This window comes from Bactrocera dorsalis, chromosome 1 (assembly GCF_023373825.1).
Source record: "Bactrocera dorsalis isolate Fly_Bdor chromosome 1, ASM2337382v1, whole genome shotgun sequence".
NCBI lineage: Eukaryota > Metazoa > Arthropoda > Insecta > Diptera > Tephritidae > Bactrocera > Bactrocera dorsalis.
This window is the reverse complement of record NC_064303.1, coordinates 49,185,929-49,205,049: the sequence shown is the minus strand read 5'-3', so window position 1 is coordinate 49,205,049 and position 19,121 is coordinate 49,185,929. Positions and strand designations below refer to the sequence as shown.

General features: G+C 39.5%; 1 protein-coding gene and 1 long non-coding RNA gene across 2 annotated transcripts in view; one reads left to right on the top strand and one right to left on the bottom strand.

Moving 5' to 3' along the window:
* Positions 1 to 19,121, top strand: part of LOC125775363 (uncharacterized) — a 727,609-nt gene that overhangs the window by 305,477 nt on the left and 403,011 nt on the right. The window lies entirely within an intron of this gene.
* On the bottom strand, positions 711 to 2,396 carry LOC125775661 (uncharacterized). The gene is made up of 6 exons (XR_007421258.1): positions 2,256 to 2,396; positions 1,993 to 2,187; positions 1,740 to 1,918; positions 1,596 to 1,670; positions 1,277 to 1,535; positions 711 to 1,214 (listed from the first exon to the last, which is right to left on the bottom strand). It is a non-coding gene; the product is annotated as an uncharacterized LOC125775661 (long non-coding RNA).

The following is a 19,121-nucleotide window of genomic DNA, read 5'->3' as shown; positions in this document are numbered from 1 at the left end:
ACATTTTTTGGTTTCTATTCCGATGCGTAAATGTACAGAGAAGATGGTTTTTCAACTCGGGAAAACGCCACGTACATATGTATAATTGGCGCGCACCCATGCAATCGTAGTTACGATAATTTGGCCAATTTGGCCTAAACATTCGTGATGAGTTCATATTTCGTTGAAGTGAATTGACAAAAGGAAGGTGGAATTGATATCAAACCACTGGAACCGAAATTTGCCTATTTCCAATTCTTAACGAATACGATGTAAAATGTCTTCGCCAATATACTTTTGTTCGTGTTCCATAATTGACGCGGTTTTGAAGGCTGATATGTCGAAATGAACATCCTGGAAGTCTCATGTAGTTTATGTATCTTGGGCTGCCATACGTTGATGGCAAAAAAAACGCCGACCGATATTAGTGCGATGTCTTCGTTGCTTCGTAACAAATTTCAATCTGTAATTGATCACTTCGTTTGAAACACACATAAAGTTTTCACTGAATAATTTTCAATAATTTTTCTTTTAAATAGCCGGAATAAAAAAGCAAGCGACCGAAATTGTACGATTCAAATAATTTACTAATCCAAATATTGAAAAACAAAACAAAAAAGAATTGTATGAAAAGTCAGTTTTTGGAAATTTCCAATTTTTCGACTTTTCCTTATGAAAATTATATGTTTTTTTTTATATCTAACCCTTTCCAGATCCACAGCGAACAACTTCTGATTTCATGAAGGTTGGTTCCGCCGTTCTCGAGCGTTAGCGTTACTAACAAACAAACAATAATTTTTACTTACATATGTACATATGTATGTATGTATGTATATACAAAATAAAACGTTTGTATGGGAAAAGAAAAGGGCTGTTTTTAGGGGTTTTCCGGCAACTTTCGTAATTTTTTCTTACATAAGAACCTTCTCCTAATAATAACAAATACAACAAAAAAAAAATCAGCCAAATCGGTTCAGCCATTCACGCGTGATGCCGTGACAACGAAAACGGTTTCATTTTTTATGTAAGATTATAATGACAGTCGATTGTAGTGAACATTACTGTCCTTCCGGGAATAGATTACAATGCAACAACAATTGGAGCGCGACTATGTAACCCCGTTTGAAGCAGCTACTGCTATTGGTGTACATACGCAAAGCCTTGGCCCCAACCAATGAATATAATATTTAGAAAATATGAATATTTTGCTGTGCCTACTCCTTATGCAACAGTCGCTAGAAGAAAAGGAATATTTATGAGATTTAAAGAACGTACAAATTTTATCGCAAATTGTTACCTCCCGTCGTGTTTTCCAACAGAGCTCTCAGTGTATCGTGAATTCCATTTAAAACACCCATGTGCTCCTTGTGTTGTCTCTCCAAAATCTCTTTCAGCTGCGCATGGTGATTTTCAATTAGACTGCTCGCCTCTTCCACACAGCTTTGGTTTGTGTGCTGTTTGGGTTGCTGTTTGTTTGGCACAACCTCAAGCACCTGACCCATTGCAACCTCTTCAAGTGCCTCCACTTCGAAGATGTCCAAACTGTCCGCGTTTGCCTAGAATTCCGAACGGATCACTAAATAGCTTAGTTTTTAGTTTTGTAATATGTTACTTACGTCCCAACGTTACCCAATGTTGGCAGTAGCATCACCCTCATCCTCAATGGTAACATCGACCATTTCAGCAGTTGTCTGCAATATACACCAATTTTATTATCACATTTATAATCACAACTTTAAATTTTGACAGACGTTACTCACCAGCAAACCAATTTCGGGAGTGAGCCCATCACCGTCCACCATGTCGCTGGAAAAAAACTCCAGAATTTCCCGGTCCATGGCATCCAACGGTTTTGGACCGTCCTGCAACGGCAGGTTTCCAGTTCGTCTGGCGAACGCTCTGTGGGCATTGTGCAGCTTCTTGACTGCCGATTTCCAGTCTATCAAACACCAAAAAAAAACCAACACAGATATGTAAATTGTAATGCTATACACAAGAATATTTTAGTTTTACCTTTTTCCACTGATTAGGGGACTTGTGGGACCCTCCAAATGCATTCAATTCAGCAGCAGCGGCAGCCCAAACCTCTTCGTGCTCCTTCCTCGTGTTTGGTTTCATAAATTGGCCCCTTCCAACGCTGCGGTGCTGCTGCATTAAGTGCAGTAACCGCCTCTTTTGGCCATTCGTAGCCCGCCCCGACGTACTTCTCTGTAAAGAAAATGCATCAAATCTTTTTTAACTATTCATATATAATATATTAACAAAAATATACTTACATTTGCTTTAAATTCAACAAATTCCATTTTAAATGTAACGTACATTTGTTTTGTCATCACCTCAAATGGAAGTGAGAAAACCAATCGACAGTATTTCATTCAATTTGGTTACAGAAACACATTCAATCGAGTATTCCTACTGAAATGGAATGGAACATATCAGCTGACTATCGATTGAATCGAGTAATTATTTTACAGAAACACATTGAGTGAGAGTGACGTCAAATCGAGAATTTGAGTCGAGAACATCGATCGAAATGGGTTCCAGAAACGCACTACTGTTATGTAATTGGAACTGATTTAGTACTGTCTTGATGGCAATTGGTGTATGTAATTTAATTTGATTTTCGTTTTGAATATAATTAGGGTTAATAAAGGAAAAAGTAGCACCGGTATCTATAAGGAACTTGAGAGTTTTATCGAAAACCTTATTTACCATAATATATGGTAGTTTGGACTTGTTGTCTTTATTTCTTAAGTATCCTGTCTGTTGTCTGAGGCTTTTTGTGGAAAATTTGCCGCCTCATTAAAATTGTGCACTTGTGCTTGTTGATCAACATTACTTATTGGATTTCTAGACTGATAGTTGGTGGTTTGTCTATTGAATTGTTTCTGTTGATTGTTATTGTTATAGTTATTATTTTTTGGCATAATTGCTAACATGTTATTTCTTTTGTAATTATAATCAATATTGTCATAATCGTTACGATAACGCTTATAGCTACGTCTTTCGTCATTTCCTCTATTATCGTCTCTATCGTTACCACTACGTTTATGACTACGTCTTTCATTATTTCCTCCAACTTGCTTATAATCTATACTTCTAATATAATATTGAACAACCCTCCTGCACGGAATTGCGGAGCTCGAACATAAGAGTGGGTTCATCTCTCTTGTCCGCGCAATGTAAGATGAGAGCGGCCTTAATTTCTTCCCAATTAAGGCTGGCTCCAGATTCTATGATGCCCTCGCTATTTTATTTCGAATCGATCATAAGAGTAGCTGACCATATGGCGTTCTACTAGTGTCCCTAGTGCTAGAATTTCCTCCACATTGGTTACAAATTCATTTAAGGTTTTAGGATTACCATCATATGTGGGTAAAAAACGAATTGCGTCAGGTATCTTCAGTGTTGATAGGACATCAAGTGGATTAAGATTTCGCTCTCCGTGATTCGAAGGGACGTATTCTGATGAAGAAGTCGTAGATGACTGATCGTCTTGTCTTGTTGCGATGACCTCTGTATTCTTGGATATGTCGGTGTTGTTTCCGGTTCGACTCCTGGTTTTTTTGCCCCTCTCATGGTAGCTTTTATCTGTTAATTATTACTTACTATTAGCAATGAATATGTATTTTATATTTAAAATTTACGTGTAGCAAAGCTAATATATTTATATAAATATACTGTTGCATTTGGTACTTAATTTGTACATAAATATGTATATACTAATATGGGTTCGAACTTGTTTCAACTACACGTTAAAAAAATTCTGAGTACATAAGTATACAGTTACGGAAAATATTGCACCCCTTAAACCGAAAAATAAGGCAGAATTCTGAGAGAAGGTACGAAGGTTTGGTATTCTGTTCCACAGAACACTTTCGGTAGTATAATTAGGTCTATGCCTAGAATATGTGCATTAGTATTAGACGATTAAGAATACATTATAATGTATTACCAATTTTTCTATTAGTTCCCTTAAAAAAAAAAAAATATATATATATATATATATATATATATATATATATATATATATCTTATATATAAAAATGAAACCGTTTTCGTTGTCACGGCATCACGCGTGAATGGCTGAACCGATTTGGCTGATTTTTTTTGTTGTATTTGTTATAATTAGGAGAAGGTTCTTATGTAAGAAAAAATTACGAAAGTTGCCGGAAAACCCCTAAAAACAGCCCTTTTCTTTTTCCCATACAAACATTTTATTTTGTATATACAAACATCCTCCATTGGAAGATGGAGTCATGTGTAGAAGTTCACGCAAGTGAGGAAAGTTCTCTGATTGCCATTCACTTGGGAGTGGCCAGAAACGATTCTTTTACATGTGACTCAAGCAGCTCACGACTTCCGGTCTTTGACCAAGTATCCTCTGGGTAGCCTAAGAACATCCGTTTGAAGGCGAGTTAACGTGAGAAGGCGAAACATCCCCTGCATAGGGTTGTGCGCTGGGTTTGGGACCCGCCACGTAAAAAAACACCCCCAGTGAATAGTCATAACCAGCCTCGGATGAGAGACTCCCCTTTTGATGACGACCATGGCAAATGAAATAAGGACTACGAATTGAGGGCATGCACCTGGAATGTCCGGTCCCTTAACTGGGAAGGTGCCACTGCCCAGCTGGTTGATGTCCTCGTGAAAACAAAGGCTGACATCACCGCCGTCCAAGAAATGCGATGGACGGGACAAGTACAGAGACGAGTAGGTCCTTGTGACATTTACTACAGTGGCCATATAAAGGAGCGCAGGTTTGGTGTGGGATTCGTGGTGGGAGAGAGACTCCGTCCGAGTACTATCATTCACTGCGGTGAATGAACGTCTAGCCACAATCCGCATCAAAGCGAGGTTCTTCAACATATCGCTTATTTGCGCCCACGCCCCGACGGAAGAGAAGGACGATGTGACCAAAGATGCCTTTTATGAGTGCTTGGAGCGCACTTATGTGAGATGCCCCCGTCAGGATGTAAAAATCGTGCTTGGCGACTTCATCGCCAGGGTGGGCAAAGAAGGTATCTTTGGTACTACGGTCGGTAAATTCAGCCTCCACGAGGAAACTTCCCCAAATGGGTTGAGGCTGATCGATTTCGCCGGGGCCCGAAATATGGTTATCTGTAGTACGAGATTCCAGCATAAGAAGATCCATCAAGCTACCTGGCTGTCTCCGGATCGAAAAACTACCAACCAGATCGATCATGTTGTGATAGACGGAAGACACGTCTCCAGTGTTTTAGATGTGCGTGCGCTCCGAGGTCCTAACATCGACTCGGACCACTATCTTGTTGCAGCCAAGATTCGCACCCGCCTCTGTGCAGCAAAAAACGAACGCCAACAAACACAAGGAAGGTTCGACGTCGAGAAGCTGCAATTACAACAGACAGCCGAACGATTCTCTACTCGGCTTGCACTCCTGCTCTCTGAGAGCACTCGTCAACAACTCGGTATAAGGGAACTGTGGGACGGCATTTCAAACTCCTTACGTACAGCTGCAACCGAAACCATTGGTTTTCGGAAAGTGCAAAAGAACAGCTGGTGCGACGACGAGTGCCGTGTCGCAGCGAAGAGAAAACAGGCTGCCTACCTCGCAACGTTACGATCGACAACAACACGTACGGGATGGGATAGATACCGAGAGTTGAAGAGGGAAGCGAGACGCATTTGCAGACAGAAGAAGAAAGAGGCCGAAATGCGTGAGTACGAACAGCTCGATAAGCTGGCCGACAGGGGTAATGCTCGAAAATTCTATGAAAAGATGCGGCGGCTTTCAGAAGGTTTCAAGACCGGAGCATACTCCTGTAGAACCCCCCAAGGTGATCTAGCCACCGATGCCCAGAGTATACTTAAATTATGGAGGGAACACTTCTCCAGCCTGCTGAATGGCAGTGAACGCACAACACCAGGAGAAGGCGAACCCGATACCCCAATCGATGACGATGGAGCAGACGTTCCATTGCCCGATCATGAAGAAGTTCGAATAGCAATTGCCGGCCTGAAAAACAACAAAGCGGTAGGGGCCGATGGATTGCCGGCCGAGCTATTCAAACACGGTTGCAAAGAACTGATAAGGACCATGCATCAACTTCTTTGTAAAATATGGTCGGACGAAAGCATGCCCAACGATTGGAATCTAAGTGTGCTGTGCCCAATCCATAAAAAAGGAGACCCCACAATCTGCGCCAACTACCGTGGGATAAGCCTCCTTAACATCGCATATAAGGTTCTGTCGAGCGTATTGTGTGAAAGATTAAAGCCCACCGTCAACAAACTGATTGGACCTTATCAGTGTGGCTTCAGACCTGGTAAATCAACAACCGAGCAGATATTCACCATGCGCCAAATCTTGGAAAAGACCCGTGAAAGGAGAATCGACACTCACCACCAATTCGTCGATTTCAAAGCTGCTTTCGACAGCACGAAAAGGAACTGCCTTTATGCCGCGATGTCTGAATTTGGTATCCCCGCAAAACTAATACGGCTGTGTAAACTGACGTTGAGCAACACGAAAAGCTCCGTCAGGATCGGGAAGGACCTCTCCGAGCCGTTCGATACCAAACGAGGTTTCAGACAAGGTGTTTACTTATCGTGCGACTTTTTCAATCTGCTGCTGGAGAAAATAGTTCGAGCTGCAGAACTTAATCGAGCAGGTACAATCTTCTATAAGAGTGTACAGCTGCTGGCGTATGCCGATGATATTGATATCATCGGTCTCAACACCCGCGCCGTTAGTTCTGCTTTCTCCAGACTGGACAAGGAAGCAAAACGAATGGGTCTGGCAGTGAACGAGGGCAAGACGAAATATCTCCTGTCATCAAACAAACAGTCGTCGCACTCGCGACTTGGCACTCACGTCACTGTTGACAGTCATAACTTTGAAGTTGTAGATAATTTCGTCTATTTAGGAACCAGCGTAAACACCACCAACAATGTCAGCCTAGAAATCCAACGCAGGATAACTTTTGCCAACAGGTGCTACTTCGGACTAAGTAGGCAATTGAGAAGCAAAGTCCTCTCTCGACAAACAAAAACCAAACTCTATAAGTCACTCATAATTCCCGTCCTGCTATATGGTGCAGAGGCCTGGACGATGTCAACAACAGATGAGTCGACGTTACGAGTTTTCGAGAGAAAAGTTCTGCAAAAGATTTATGGCCCTTTGCGCGTTGGCCACGGCGAATATCGCATTCGATTGAACGATGATCTGTACGAGATATACGACGACATTGACATAGTTCAGCGAATTAAAAGACAGCGGCTACGCTGGCTAGGTCATCTTGTCCGGATGGATGAAAACATTCCAGCTCTGAAAGTATTCGACACAGTAGCCGCCGCGGGAAGCAGAGGAAGAGGAAGTCCTCCACTCCGGTGGAAGGACCAAGTGGAGAAGGACCTGGCCTCGCTTGGAATATCCAATTGGCGCCACGTAGCGAAGAGAAGAAACGACTGGTGCGCTGTTGTTGACTCGCATAAGCGGTGTCTACGCCAATTAAGAAGAAGATACATACATATGTATGTACATATATAAGTAAAAATTATTGTTTGTTTGTTAGTAACGCTAACGCTCAAGAACGGCGGAACCAATCTTCATGAAATCAGAAGTTGTTCGCTGTGGATCTGGAAAGGGTTAGATATAAAAAGACCATATAATTTTCATAAGGAAAAGGAAATTTCCAAAAACTGACTTTTCATATAATTCTTTTTTGTTTTGTTTTTCAATATTTTGATTAGTAAATTATTTATTATCCAGTAAATTATTTGAATCGTTCAATTCGGTCGCTTGCTTTTTTATTCCGGCTATTTAAAAGAAAAATTATTGAAAATTATTCAGTGAAAACTTTATGTGTGTTTCAAACGAAGTGATCAATTACAGATTGAAATTTGTTACGAAGCAACGAAGACATCGCGCTAATATCGGTAGGCGTTCTTTTTGCCATCAACGTATGGCAGCCCAAGATACATAAACTACATGAGACTCCCAGGATGTTCATTTTCACCTATCAGCCTTCAAATCCGCGTCAATTATGGAACACGAACAAAAGTATATTGGCGAAGACATTTTACATCGTATTCGTTAAGGATTGGAAATAGGAAAATTTCGGTTCCAGTGGTTTGATATCAATTCCACCTCCCTTTTGTCAATTCACTTCAACGAAATATGAACTCATCATGAATGTTTAGGCCAAATTGGCCAAATTATCGTAACTACGATTGCATGGGTGCGCGCCAATTATACATATGTACGTGGCGTTTTCCCGAGTTGAAAAACCATCTTCTCTGTACATTTACGCACCGGAATAGAAACCAAAATATGTTGCTTATCAAACTGCGTTACATTGAAAAAATTTAGAAAAATCGAAAATAAATGATTTTTAACACAATGTAAATTCAACTTTTTTTTCATTTCAAAACACATAATTTCACGCAGGACAACTCATGCGTTGTCACGGCATCACGCGTAAATGGCTGAACCGATTTGACTGATTTTTTTTTGTAGTTTTCTAATACTCTGTACAAGGTTCTTATGGAAAAAAATATTAAGAAAATCTCTCAGAAAGATTGAAAAATATACATTTCATCTTATATATAAAAATTAAACGCAACATGTGTTGGTAAGCGCATAACTCAAAAACGCCTGGACAAATTTTGCCAATTCTTTTTTTAAAATGTTCGTTGAGCCTCAAGGATGGTTTTTACGAACCTCGAATAATTGCCGGAAAACCCCTAAAAACAGCCCTTTTCTTTTTCCCATACAAACGAATGATTGTTTGTTTATTAGTAACGCTAAGGGAATGACTGAACCAATCTTGATGAAATTTCCAGAGAATGTTCTGTGTGGATCGGGGAAGGTTTAGAAATAAAAAAAACCGGTATGCTTTTCGTGAGGAAAAGTCGGAAAATTGGACGATTCCAAAAAGTTAATTTTTTTCATACAATTTTTTTTTTATTTGTTTTTCATTTATTTGAATCGTTCAAATTTGTCGTTTGCTTCAAAAATTTTTGGAAATTATTCAGTGAAAATGTTATGTGTGTTGCACACAAAGTGATCAATTACAGATTTAAATTTGTAATATCGGTCGGTGTTCTTTTTGGCATCAACATAAGTACATTATCAGCGCAAGGCACTTGACCGAGTACTCCCAAGATGCGATGACATACGTGCGGTATTATGGATCACGGTCAATCAGCAAGGGATCGTCACGGTGTCACATCAAGACTTTTCAAGCAACAGCTTCGATGGACTTTATCTAGAAGCAACGTATATACGTTGCGTTTAGATACTAGATGTACTCTGTTGAGTGGCAAAAGAGAGCCACGCCCACATTCCTTTTTGGATGGTGGTTACACCATCATTTCTGCTGAAATTCCTGATGCAGAGGAAGATCCAGTATTATACGAAGTGATGAAAACCATTATGGTTCATGGGCCAAGCGGATACCACAATCCCACTTCGATTTGTATGTCTGACAATAAATCCACCAAACACTATCCACGTGCTTTTTTTTTCGGAAACACAAACAAGAAGTGATGGCTGTACTGTACTTTATCGGCGTTGCTCACCAGACGACAATGGCAGAACATTCAGCATTCAATTTAGAAGAGTGAATATCGAGGTTGACAACACACGATCGTACTATATTCTCCATTATTGTCTAATTCATATTCAAAGGGCATATTGCAGTTTGGTGTAATCAATAAAATACGTTTGTAAGTACATCACCAAAGGAAGCAACATGGCGCTTATTGGTCTCGGTACGGTTGATACGTGAACTGCACTAAAGCACTTTGTAGCGCTTTCCGACTGTTGTACGTCTCGCAGTTAATTTGGAGAATGGCCAAAGAGTGTATTTCAACCTAGGTAATACAGTACAGCCAATGGAAACACCGACAGCAACAAAATTAACATTTACGAGTTTTTGCTCAACTTTTGTCAGTGATCCGTTTGCGAGGACATTCGGATATACCTCGAAATTATGCATGGAATGCATCGTTGAAGAAATAATTACGCAGAAAGCAAGGCCAACCAGTAAATGGACATCCAGGTGTGTTATCAATTAATGCATTAAGATGAATTTACACAATCCACCCAAAAAACGACGATTGTTTCTACCTTCGGTTGCTGTTGATAAATGTACGCGGTTCAACTTCATATGAGTCATTGCGTACTGTGACTGACACGGTGTGTGCAACTTTTTGAGAAGCAAGCCAGCAATTACAATTGCTGGAAAATGATAATCACTGGAATGAAAATGACGTTCGCACACTTTTCACGATAATCATTTCGACATATCAGCCTCCAAATCCGCGTCTATTATGGGATACGAACAAAAATGACATTGCCGAAGACATTTTACATCTAAAAATTTAATATGGATAAATTCCGGTTGATACTTCCGGTGTTTTGATATCAATTCCATCTGCCGTTTATCGATTCACGAAAGATGAACTCATCACGAATGTTTATCTGAACATTGGCCAAATTATCTTAACTACGATTCCTTGAGTGCACGTGCAATGATAGCTGCCCAAAATACCCATGTCGATGACTTAAACTGGAAGATTCAAAGTCAAATTCCGGGAGAATTGCGCTCATACATATCGATGGATCGTCCTGACAATGAAGACGACGACGTTAATTATCCAGTGGAGTTTCTAAATTCTTTGGAGGGGCTTTGTATGCCACCGCATCATTTGCGTCTCAAAGTTGGATCTGTCGTTATTATGCTACAAGCGCCGAAACTGTGTAATGGAACCCGACTGATTGTGACGCAGCTATCGAATACAAGGGGGCAGAATGCTTGATTCTACGAATTTGTTTGAGTTCTCACGATTTGCCATTTCAGTTCAAACGGATTCCGTTTCCAGTAAAAATAGCATTTGAGGTGACAATCATCAGGACATAAGGATAGTCGCTAGAAGTGTATGGCATAAATTTTGAGCTGCTATGTTTTTTACACGGCCAAAAATACGTGGCGTGCTCACGAGTTGGAAAACTATCTTCTCTGTACATTTACGCACCGGAACAGAAACCAAAACATGTTGTTTATCAAGCTGCGTTACATTGAAATTAAAAGAAATGATAAATTTTTATATATTTTTTGTTGTTGTTTTTTTTTTTAGAACGGAAAATTAGTATCATGGTTGATTCTATTTTATTGTCCGTAACTGTAGTTGCCCCCAGTCTATGAGTCGCACTGAAACACAGAACTGACTGCAACCATCTCAAACATATTTTACGACACGCTCGAGCGGCCTGAGCGCATATTGTTGCCCTTAGACCGTGAGTCGCACTGGAACACAGAACTAATTGCAACCGTCTCAAACACATTCTACGACACGTTCGATCGGCCTGAGCGCATATTTTTGCCCTTAGTCCGTGAGTCCGCCCCAAACGTATTCTACGACACGTTCCCACTGTACCGCACGATCCCCTTATTTCTGTGTGCTTCACGCATTGCTTCAATGAAAAAAAAAACGCAATTTACATAAGCAAAAATTTTACTTTGCTTCACTGATATATATATAGTACTAGCGGGACCGGTGCCTGCTTCGCACGGCAAAACAAAATAAGAAAAGACACACTGTTGTTTTTAATAAAGTCGGTTTTGTTCCATACTATTCAACTTTTAATTCTGATTTCTTACAATCTTAGACTATGTATCACTTAAACTATCTTAGAGCTCTTTCGTAGACAACATATAACTGGCCGTATGAAAAGCAAGGATATTCTAAATCAATTCCACACAATTCCAACGATTGCCCTTGCGCTTTGTTTATTGTAATAGCAAATGCAAGACGTATTGGAAACTGTAGTCTTTTGAACTCAAAAGGTAAATCTGATGGAATCATTGGAATTCGTAGAATCAATACATCTTCACCTTTAAACTTCCCCTTTAAAATTGTTGCCTCGATCAAATTGTTCATGACCTATTTAACCGCTAATCTTGTCCCATTGCATAATCGTGGTTGATTTATATTTCGAAGCATAATAATGGAAGCACCCACTTTCAATTTTAAACGATGGCGTGGAAATCCGGGTAAATCCAATGAATTCAAAAATTCTGTCGAATAATTAACGACGTCGTCGTGATTCGTAACCGTGTCAACTGATTGATATGTTACAACCTCGCCAGAAACATGGGTTAAGCTCTTTCAGCTAACCAATTATGATTGCGATAATTTTCTGCAATATTTGGAAAAACACTTGACACTAATTCTCCTTTTGTCGGCGAAATATTACAAACGTTATCTGATAAAGTGATTACGCCAGTTTCACGATCGACATCAATTGGACCATTGCCTATTGCCAACAGTTGTCTTGAAAATGTGTCGGCCGATGGATCGTTTTGAATTTGTACTCGCACATTTGTAGTCAAATTGAGTATTTGTACATGTCTCCGTAAATAAGATGACTTTAAACATACTTTTAATTCATCTGTTGGTATTGAACGGGGAATCACAGGCAATATCTGACGAAAATCGCCAGACAACAAAATCAAAGCGCCACCAAATATCTGTTGATCATTACTACGCAAGTCTTGCAATGTCCTGTTTAACGCTTCCACTGATTTCTTATTTGCATTGTTGCAAGACTTTGCACATTCCCGAATTTTTGGAAACATTACAGATAGGATTTTCATTTACATTCATATTCAGTGGTAATTTAAGTGCAGAATGGGCTGTCCGACCACCATCTAATAACTTCGCTGCTATTCCAGACGATGCAAGTGCCAATGCTATATTACTCTGTGATCTTATAGTCGCTAATAGCAAGGAAATCAGAAATGTTTTGCCAGTTCCTCCTGGAGCGTCTAAAAAAACATTCCTCCAGTTTCGTTTCGTACTGATTCCATTATGGTATCATATGCGTGTCTCTGTTCTGGATTCAATTTATGCAAATTCAAGTTTATAAATGTGGCCAACTCATTCAAATCATATTGTTTTTTCACAATTTATTTCTTGATTGATTGCATCATGCATTGGTCGATTTGGAGCTTGCAAACCCAATTGTGTCAATGCTTTATTTGCAATTACTAAACAAATAACTTCAATGATAATCAATGCCTCATTAAACATTTCAAGTGTAATCATTAAATCGTTATTTCCTGCGATTCGGCGCATTCGATGCAAAATGTCTTGGGTCATAAAATCCTTAAAATTTTCCCATAATTGCAATGGATCAGATGGAAAACATGTTGCAATAATAATAGCAAATAATGTTCGTATTTGATGAGGAGAACCTGCTGCTTATGCATCCCCAAGTGTCACATCCCAATGATTATCCAGTAAATGCAATTCCTGACATGCTTGACGAAAAGTGTGACACTGTAGGCCGTTAACTCTTTTCAAACTCAAAAAAGATGTAGGCCCACGAACATGAATCAATAATAGACGCAAATAAAAACACTCAGCATGACTCGGATGCACTGTGTAGAGACGTCCAATGGCATCACTTTCAAAAATGACAGCATATCCTTGAACTGGTCTTCCTTGCTTACGTCTGTTCCATTTCTTTCCAGATGCATTCCAAGTGTAATATTTTGGTACTTGTGAATAAAGCAATGTTTTAGTAAATTGATCATTTTGACACAATTCGAAAAACGATATACGTATTTCGATCATGAATTGGGAACGATAATATTCTCCAAACTGCCTCATTGCTATATATATATTGTGTTATTTCATCATTTCGGTTCTCTGCAACACCAAACACAGCCATGTCGCTGCCTTTATTTACAAACTTGCAGATATATTTAATCGATTTAACAGAATTGCAATATTCTACATTGATATGAGCTTTGAATGCTTTCGATAGTATTGGTGAATAGGGGACAACCCACCTATTATCAACTGTAATATCTTGATTATTGACTCGTAGATTGATTGATTTGCCATTATCATCTGTTAAGCGTCGGCGATACAATGGGTAACCATCATTTCCATTAATTGTCTCGGAAATCAAATCTCTGGGATACCGCTTTATGAATTTCCCATCTTTCATACATGGCGAATAAAAATTTAAAACACCACATGGTCCATGAATCATACTTTTTGTAACAACATCAAATTAACCTGGATCGATTTCCTGATCAGGAATTTCTGCTGAGATGATGTCATCTATCTGATCGCTTGTTATTTTGTTGACTAACCATACCAAAATATGGGCATGTGGTAATCCTCTCTTTTGCCATTCCACCGAATACATCCAACATCGAAAACTTGATGTTTAACAATAAAATCCATCAATGATTTCAGCTTCCGTCTAAATACTCATGCAGTTATGTCGTGACGGTCTGTAGAAGATTGCCCTTCATATAAATATTGCTTGATTTCGTCCCATTGTGGATTACATGTAAATGTAATAAACAAATCTGGTCAACCATACAAACGAACATAGTAAATAGCATCTTGTGTATATTCATGTACATATGTGCCTTGGACTGCCTGTGTAACTTGCTGGTAAATTGTCAACATTTCCATCATTATTGATTGCATCGCGGAGATGTACATATATACTATTCTGATCGCAACTTCCGTTGATTGAATCGAATAAAGTTCAAACGTTCTGTTTCTATCTGTGCATACATGTCTTCGACATATTGATGAAAGAGTCTCCGACATTTCAATTGACTTCACGTTCTGAAGAGAAAAAAAAACAAATGGAAATTTAAATCATTTCATACTAATTCTTGTTAAACAAAATTGGAAGAGTACATTAAACACAACAAACACTCACGTGAGTTTGCGGGATCTGCCATTTTTAAATTAATAGAGTATCCATCTTCACCCCGACAAAACAAAATTGGGTTCTGTAGGGCATCGTAAGAGCGATGTGTTTCACAAACACGCAATACAATGTCACGTGATTGAAACCGACAATCACCACAGCAACTTCATTATTTATAGGTGCATTAAATCTTTGTTCGTGTTCTCCGATTGGTCTTCTATCAGCACGAAGCACGATTTTATGATCATCAGATGACATCTGATCAAGTGCTGTCCGAAAAGGATTAATCAAATCATTATGTTCATGAAACAATGCTTGCAATTCACGTATTATTATTCTTTTGGCACTTGTGAATATTGAACAACGGGCATCTACTTCATTTTCATTATTGCCAAGGAAGTAGATTAGCAAGAACTGGTGGTTTGCATCTGGAAATGGCAATAATGAACCAATCCTATGATAAATTTGTCTTTGTATCTGAAATTGTGAGGCAAAATATGATTGATTAGAGCTTGTAAAATGTTCTGAAATGTCGCTGTATGCTTCATTCAAAATTCCCAGAGCCGAAATAACCTTAAATGTCGGGATGAAATTATTGCGTATTACATTCGTCGCTTCAAAGGGAGTCATTTTAAAGCAAGAAATATACATTTGGATATTATCCAAAAAATGTTTCGATTGCGGCGTTGTTCCTGAAATTAATGTTGCCAATGGTTCTGGTGGGTATTGTAATTCGGGTAATCTTACTTTGCCACTGGCACAACACATTCCAGGTGTTTCATTATGAAATTTCAGTGCATTACAATGTTGGCATACTTTGTTCATTCCACCAATCACCACAAACTTATGCAAACTGTAATCAATTGCGTGATTATATCTAAATCCAGCACCATTTAAAGCAACATTAACGTAGATTTGTGCGGCACGCCTTTGAACATTTTGATTAATACTTGTCGGCCTACGATCTGAACGCGATCTTGCAACACGTTCCTTTGTATTTGCAATCTCTTGTTCTCGCTGTTCTTGCGATTGATTTTCCCTTTCGTTTGATCTATTTTGCGTTCTACGCGACCGATGTCCAATGTCAGCTCTTGCTCTTCGTGACATTTTTAGAAGAAACTAAACTAAAGATAATAAAGAACTTCAGTAATAAATTGATGAAATCCAGCAAATTCTGGACTCGAAAAGCACCAAAAAGTCACGAAAATTGTCAAAAATGTGCTAAAACTGTGTAAAAATGTGTCAAAATTCAATTAAAAATTGGCCAAAAAATCTAAATAATTTTTGTATTACCGTTCGGAAGCGAAAATGAAACGTTCGAGATCGTCTGCACTCGAAAAGCACCGAAAAGTGGCGAAAAGACACGAAAATCTCCTGAAAATGTGACAAAATTCAATTAAAAATTAGCCAAAAAATCCAAACAATTTTTAGCTCATTGATCGCACATTAAACGAAAAAAAAATCACTAAATTTTTGAATTTTTTTCACAAAATATCAAATTTGAGATTATGTCACAAAATCATATGATGCACTTGTAACAATCAGAACACTTGTTTAGCAAAACAATCAATTTTTATCTCATTAATCATCATAAACCAAAAAATGCGAAAAAATTAATATTTTCAAAAATCGATTATGATAAGATCAATCACCAATGACGTCCAAAGAGAAAAGAGAAATGATAACAAATTGCTATTTGCATCACTCCGTGCAATGCTCTCCAATAAACAAACGACCAAACTGTATTCAATACTAATGAATACTGTATGCGTTACAAAAGATGCCTGCGGCAAAACCCCACTCACTTCACATACGCACCGCACACACATGCGTTATCGGATTTCAACCAAACTTCATAAAAATTATATATGGGTCACTGCCTACGTAGTGTATAAGTTTGGTTGAAATCGCAAGACGCGTTTATGATTAGTTCGGCGACGTACATATACGGACTTATTTTTATATATATAGATATGTGTTACACGCACCGTCCTAACATATTATTAGGAAAACACAGAACAACGGAATCCACACAAGCAAACTATTTACTTTGCTTCACTGACACATGTAAGTATGTATATGCCTCAATCGCCTTTTGCTGTATACATACAAATATACATAGGCAAAAATTTTTGACGCCTGTTTGCACTGTACCGAACGATCCCGTTATCTCTGTGTGCTTCGCGCATTGCTTCAAGAAAAAAAAAACAGAATTTACATAAGCAAAAAATTTTACTTTGCTTCACTGATTTACATATAGTATATGTATTTCGCGCACCGTTCTAACATATTATTAGAAAACACAAAACCACGGAATCCACACAATCGAATTATTTATGTACATTGCTTCACTGACACACTTGTATGCGTATATATACATATATGTTTTATCTCCCTTTTTTGTACAGTTTGATTGAACTTCACACCACTATTCTATGTGTTTTTACTTTAATTCACACTTGAAATACTTACGTACAATTTATAATGTAGTGTCCGGCCCAAGATGGAATAATAGGTACGAGTTCGACTGCGTCAGTTACCAGTATCAATGTTCAGTCAGTATCAAGGTTCACGAATTACCAATATCAACGTTCACTCAGTATCAAAGTTTACGCACGAATCAATCCAGAAAATTAGCCGCTTCGCGATTCTCCCTAAAAATGTGTAGCTGCTTCGCGGTAGCTGCTTCGCGATTCTCTCTAAAAATATGTAGCTACTTCGCGATTCTCTCTTCTCTTCTCTTCTCTTCTCTTCTCTTCTCTTCTCTTCTCTTCTCTTCTCTTCTCTTCTCTTCTCTTCTCTTCTCTTCTCTTCTCTTCTCTTTCTCTTCTCTTCTCTTCTCTTCTCTTCTCTTCTCTTCTCTTCTCTTCTCTTCTCTTCTCTTCTCTTCTCTTCTCTTCTCTTCTCTTCTCTTCTCTTCTCTTCTCTTCTCTTCTCTTAAACTCTCAGCGTCTGTACAAATAAAACTTCGAAAAAGAAAAATAGAAAAGATTGCTCTGTCGATACAGACGTGGCAAAAGAAATTGGGCGGGGGCGGCGTCAACATTCTCCCCCGCCTTGCAGTATTACTGCAAATGCAGTTTACAATAAAATACTTAAAACTAACTTAACTAACTGGCTCCTGCACTTCCTCTTCCACGTCTTCTTTGCAGATGGGGTGGCCGACGAGACGAATCGAGTCTGGTTCGGTCCGGAAAACGCCGCTGAGATGAATCGAGTCTTAGTCGGTCATTGCCATGCCGCCAATTTGCATAGATGTCACCACCTTCCGAGGTCGGCGAGACGACTCGAGTCTAACTCGATCCTGGGTAGGTGGTAAATGTGAGAGGCGTTGGCAGCCAGTGCACTTTATTGTGGCGATATTATACGACGCCGCAAGTCTTTGCTGCCAAGGTAGTGTTGCGTGCCTTTCCTTGATGATACGGCGTGCATCTGCTTGACGTTGAGCGTCTCGTCCACGCCTTCGCTTCGGATGGGGTGGCCGTCGAGACGAATCGAGACTGGTTCGGTCCGGGCAATGTCGCTGAGACGAATCGAGTCTCAGTCGATCGTTGCCATGCCGCCAATCCGAAAAGAAGTTACCAGCATGCCGAAGTCGGCGAGACGACTCAAGTCTGGCTCGATCTTGGGCGTGTGGTATGCGGGAGATGCCTCGTTGGTCAGAGCTTTGCGTGACTGATGACGTCCGTTGAAACGGTTGTAGTTGTTGCTGTGTGGCGTGTGTCAACGCGTGCGCCGTTGCTGCAGGTTGCTGCTGCTGTGATGGTGTTGCTGCTTGTAATGTGTTCGTTGTGTGGTGTGTGGCTGTCGACTGCGTTGCTTGTCTGTTTTTTTTATAGTAGGGGGAAGCTTCGAAAGCCGGAGTGCGGAACTTTAATCCGCTAAACCTAACCTACTCCCAACTCAATTATCAGTCGACTGGCACATGAGTGTCGTTAAATTATCGATCGTAAAACTACCACCGAGTGTGGTTTTTAGTTTTTCCCTTGTATTTGAAAATCGAGGGCAATTAAATAATACATGCTCAGAGTCTTCTATATGCTCTGTACATGTCGGACAGTTCAGACTAATGTCATTGTGGAATCTGAAAAGGTAACTTCTAAAGCACTCACTAAGTATTTGGGTCAGATAAAAGTCTAGGTCCCCATGTCGTCTGTCTATCCACGAGTGGAAGGCCAGTATAAGCCGGTGGGTCCAACGCCCTTTGGATGAGGAATTCCACCGCTCCTGCCACATTTTAATGCTTTTATTCCTCTCCTCTGTCTTTGGCGATACTTTTTTAGGCGCCGGTAGATGATATAAACGCTCGAGTTCATCTCCCTGGATGTCAATGGGCGGCATGCTGGCTAATACTTCAGCAGCGTCGGTAGATGCAGTCCGGAAAGCACTTATTACTCGAATTGCAGAAAGC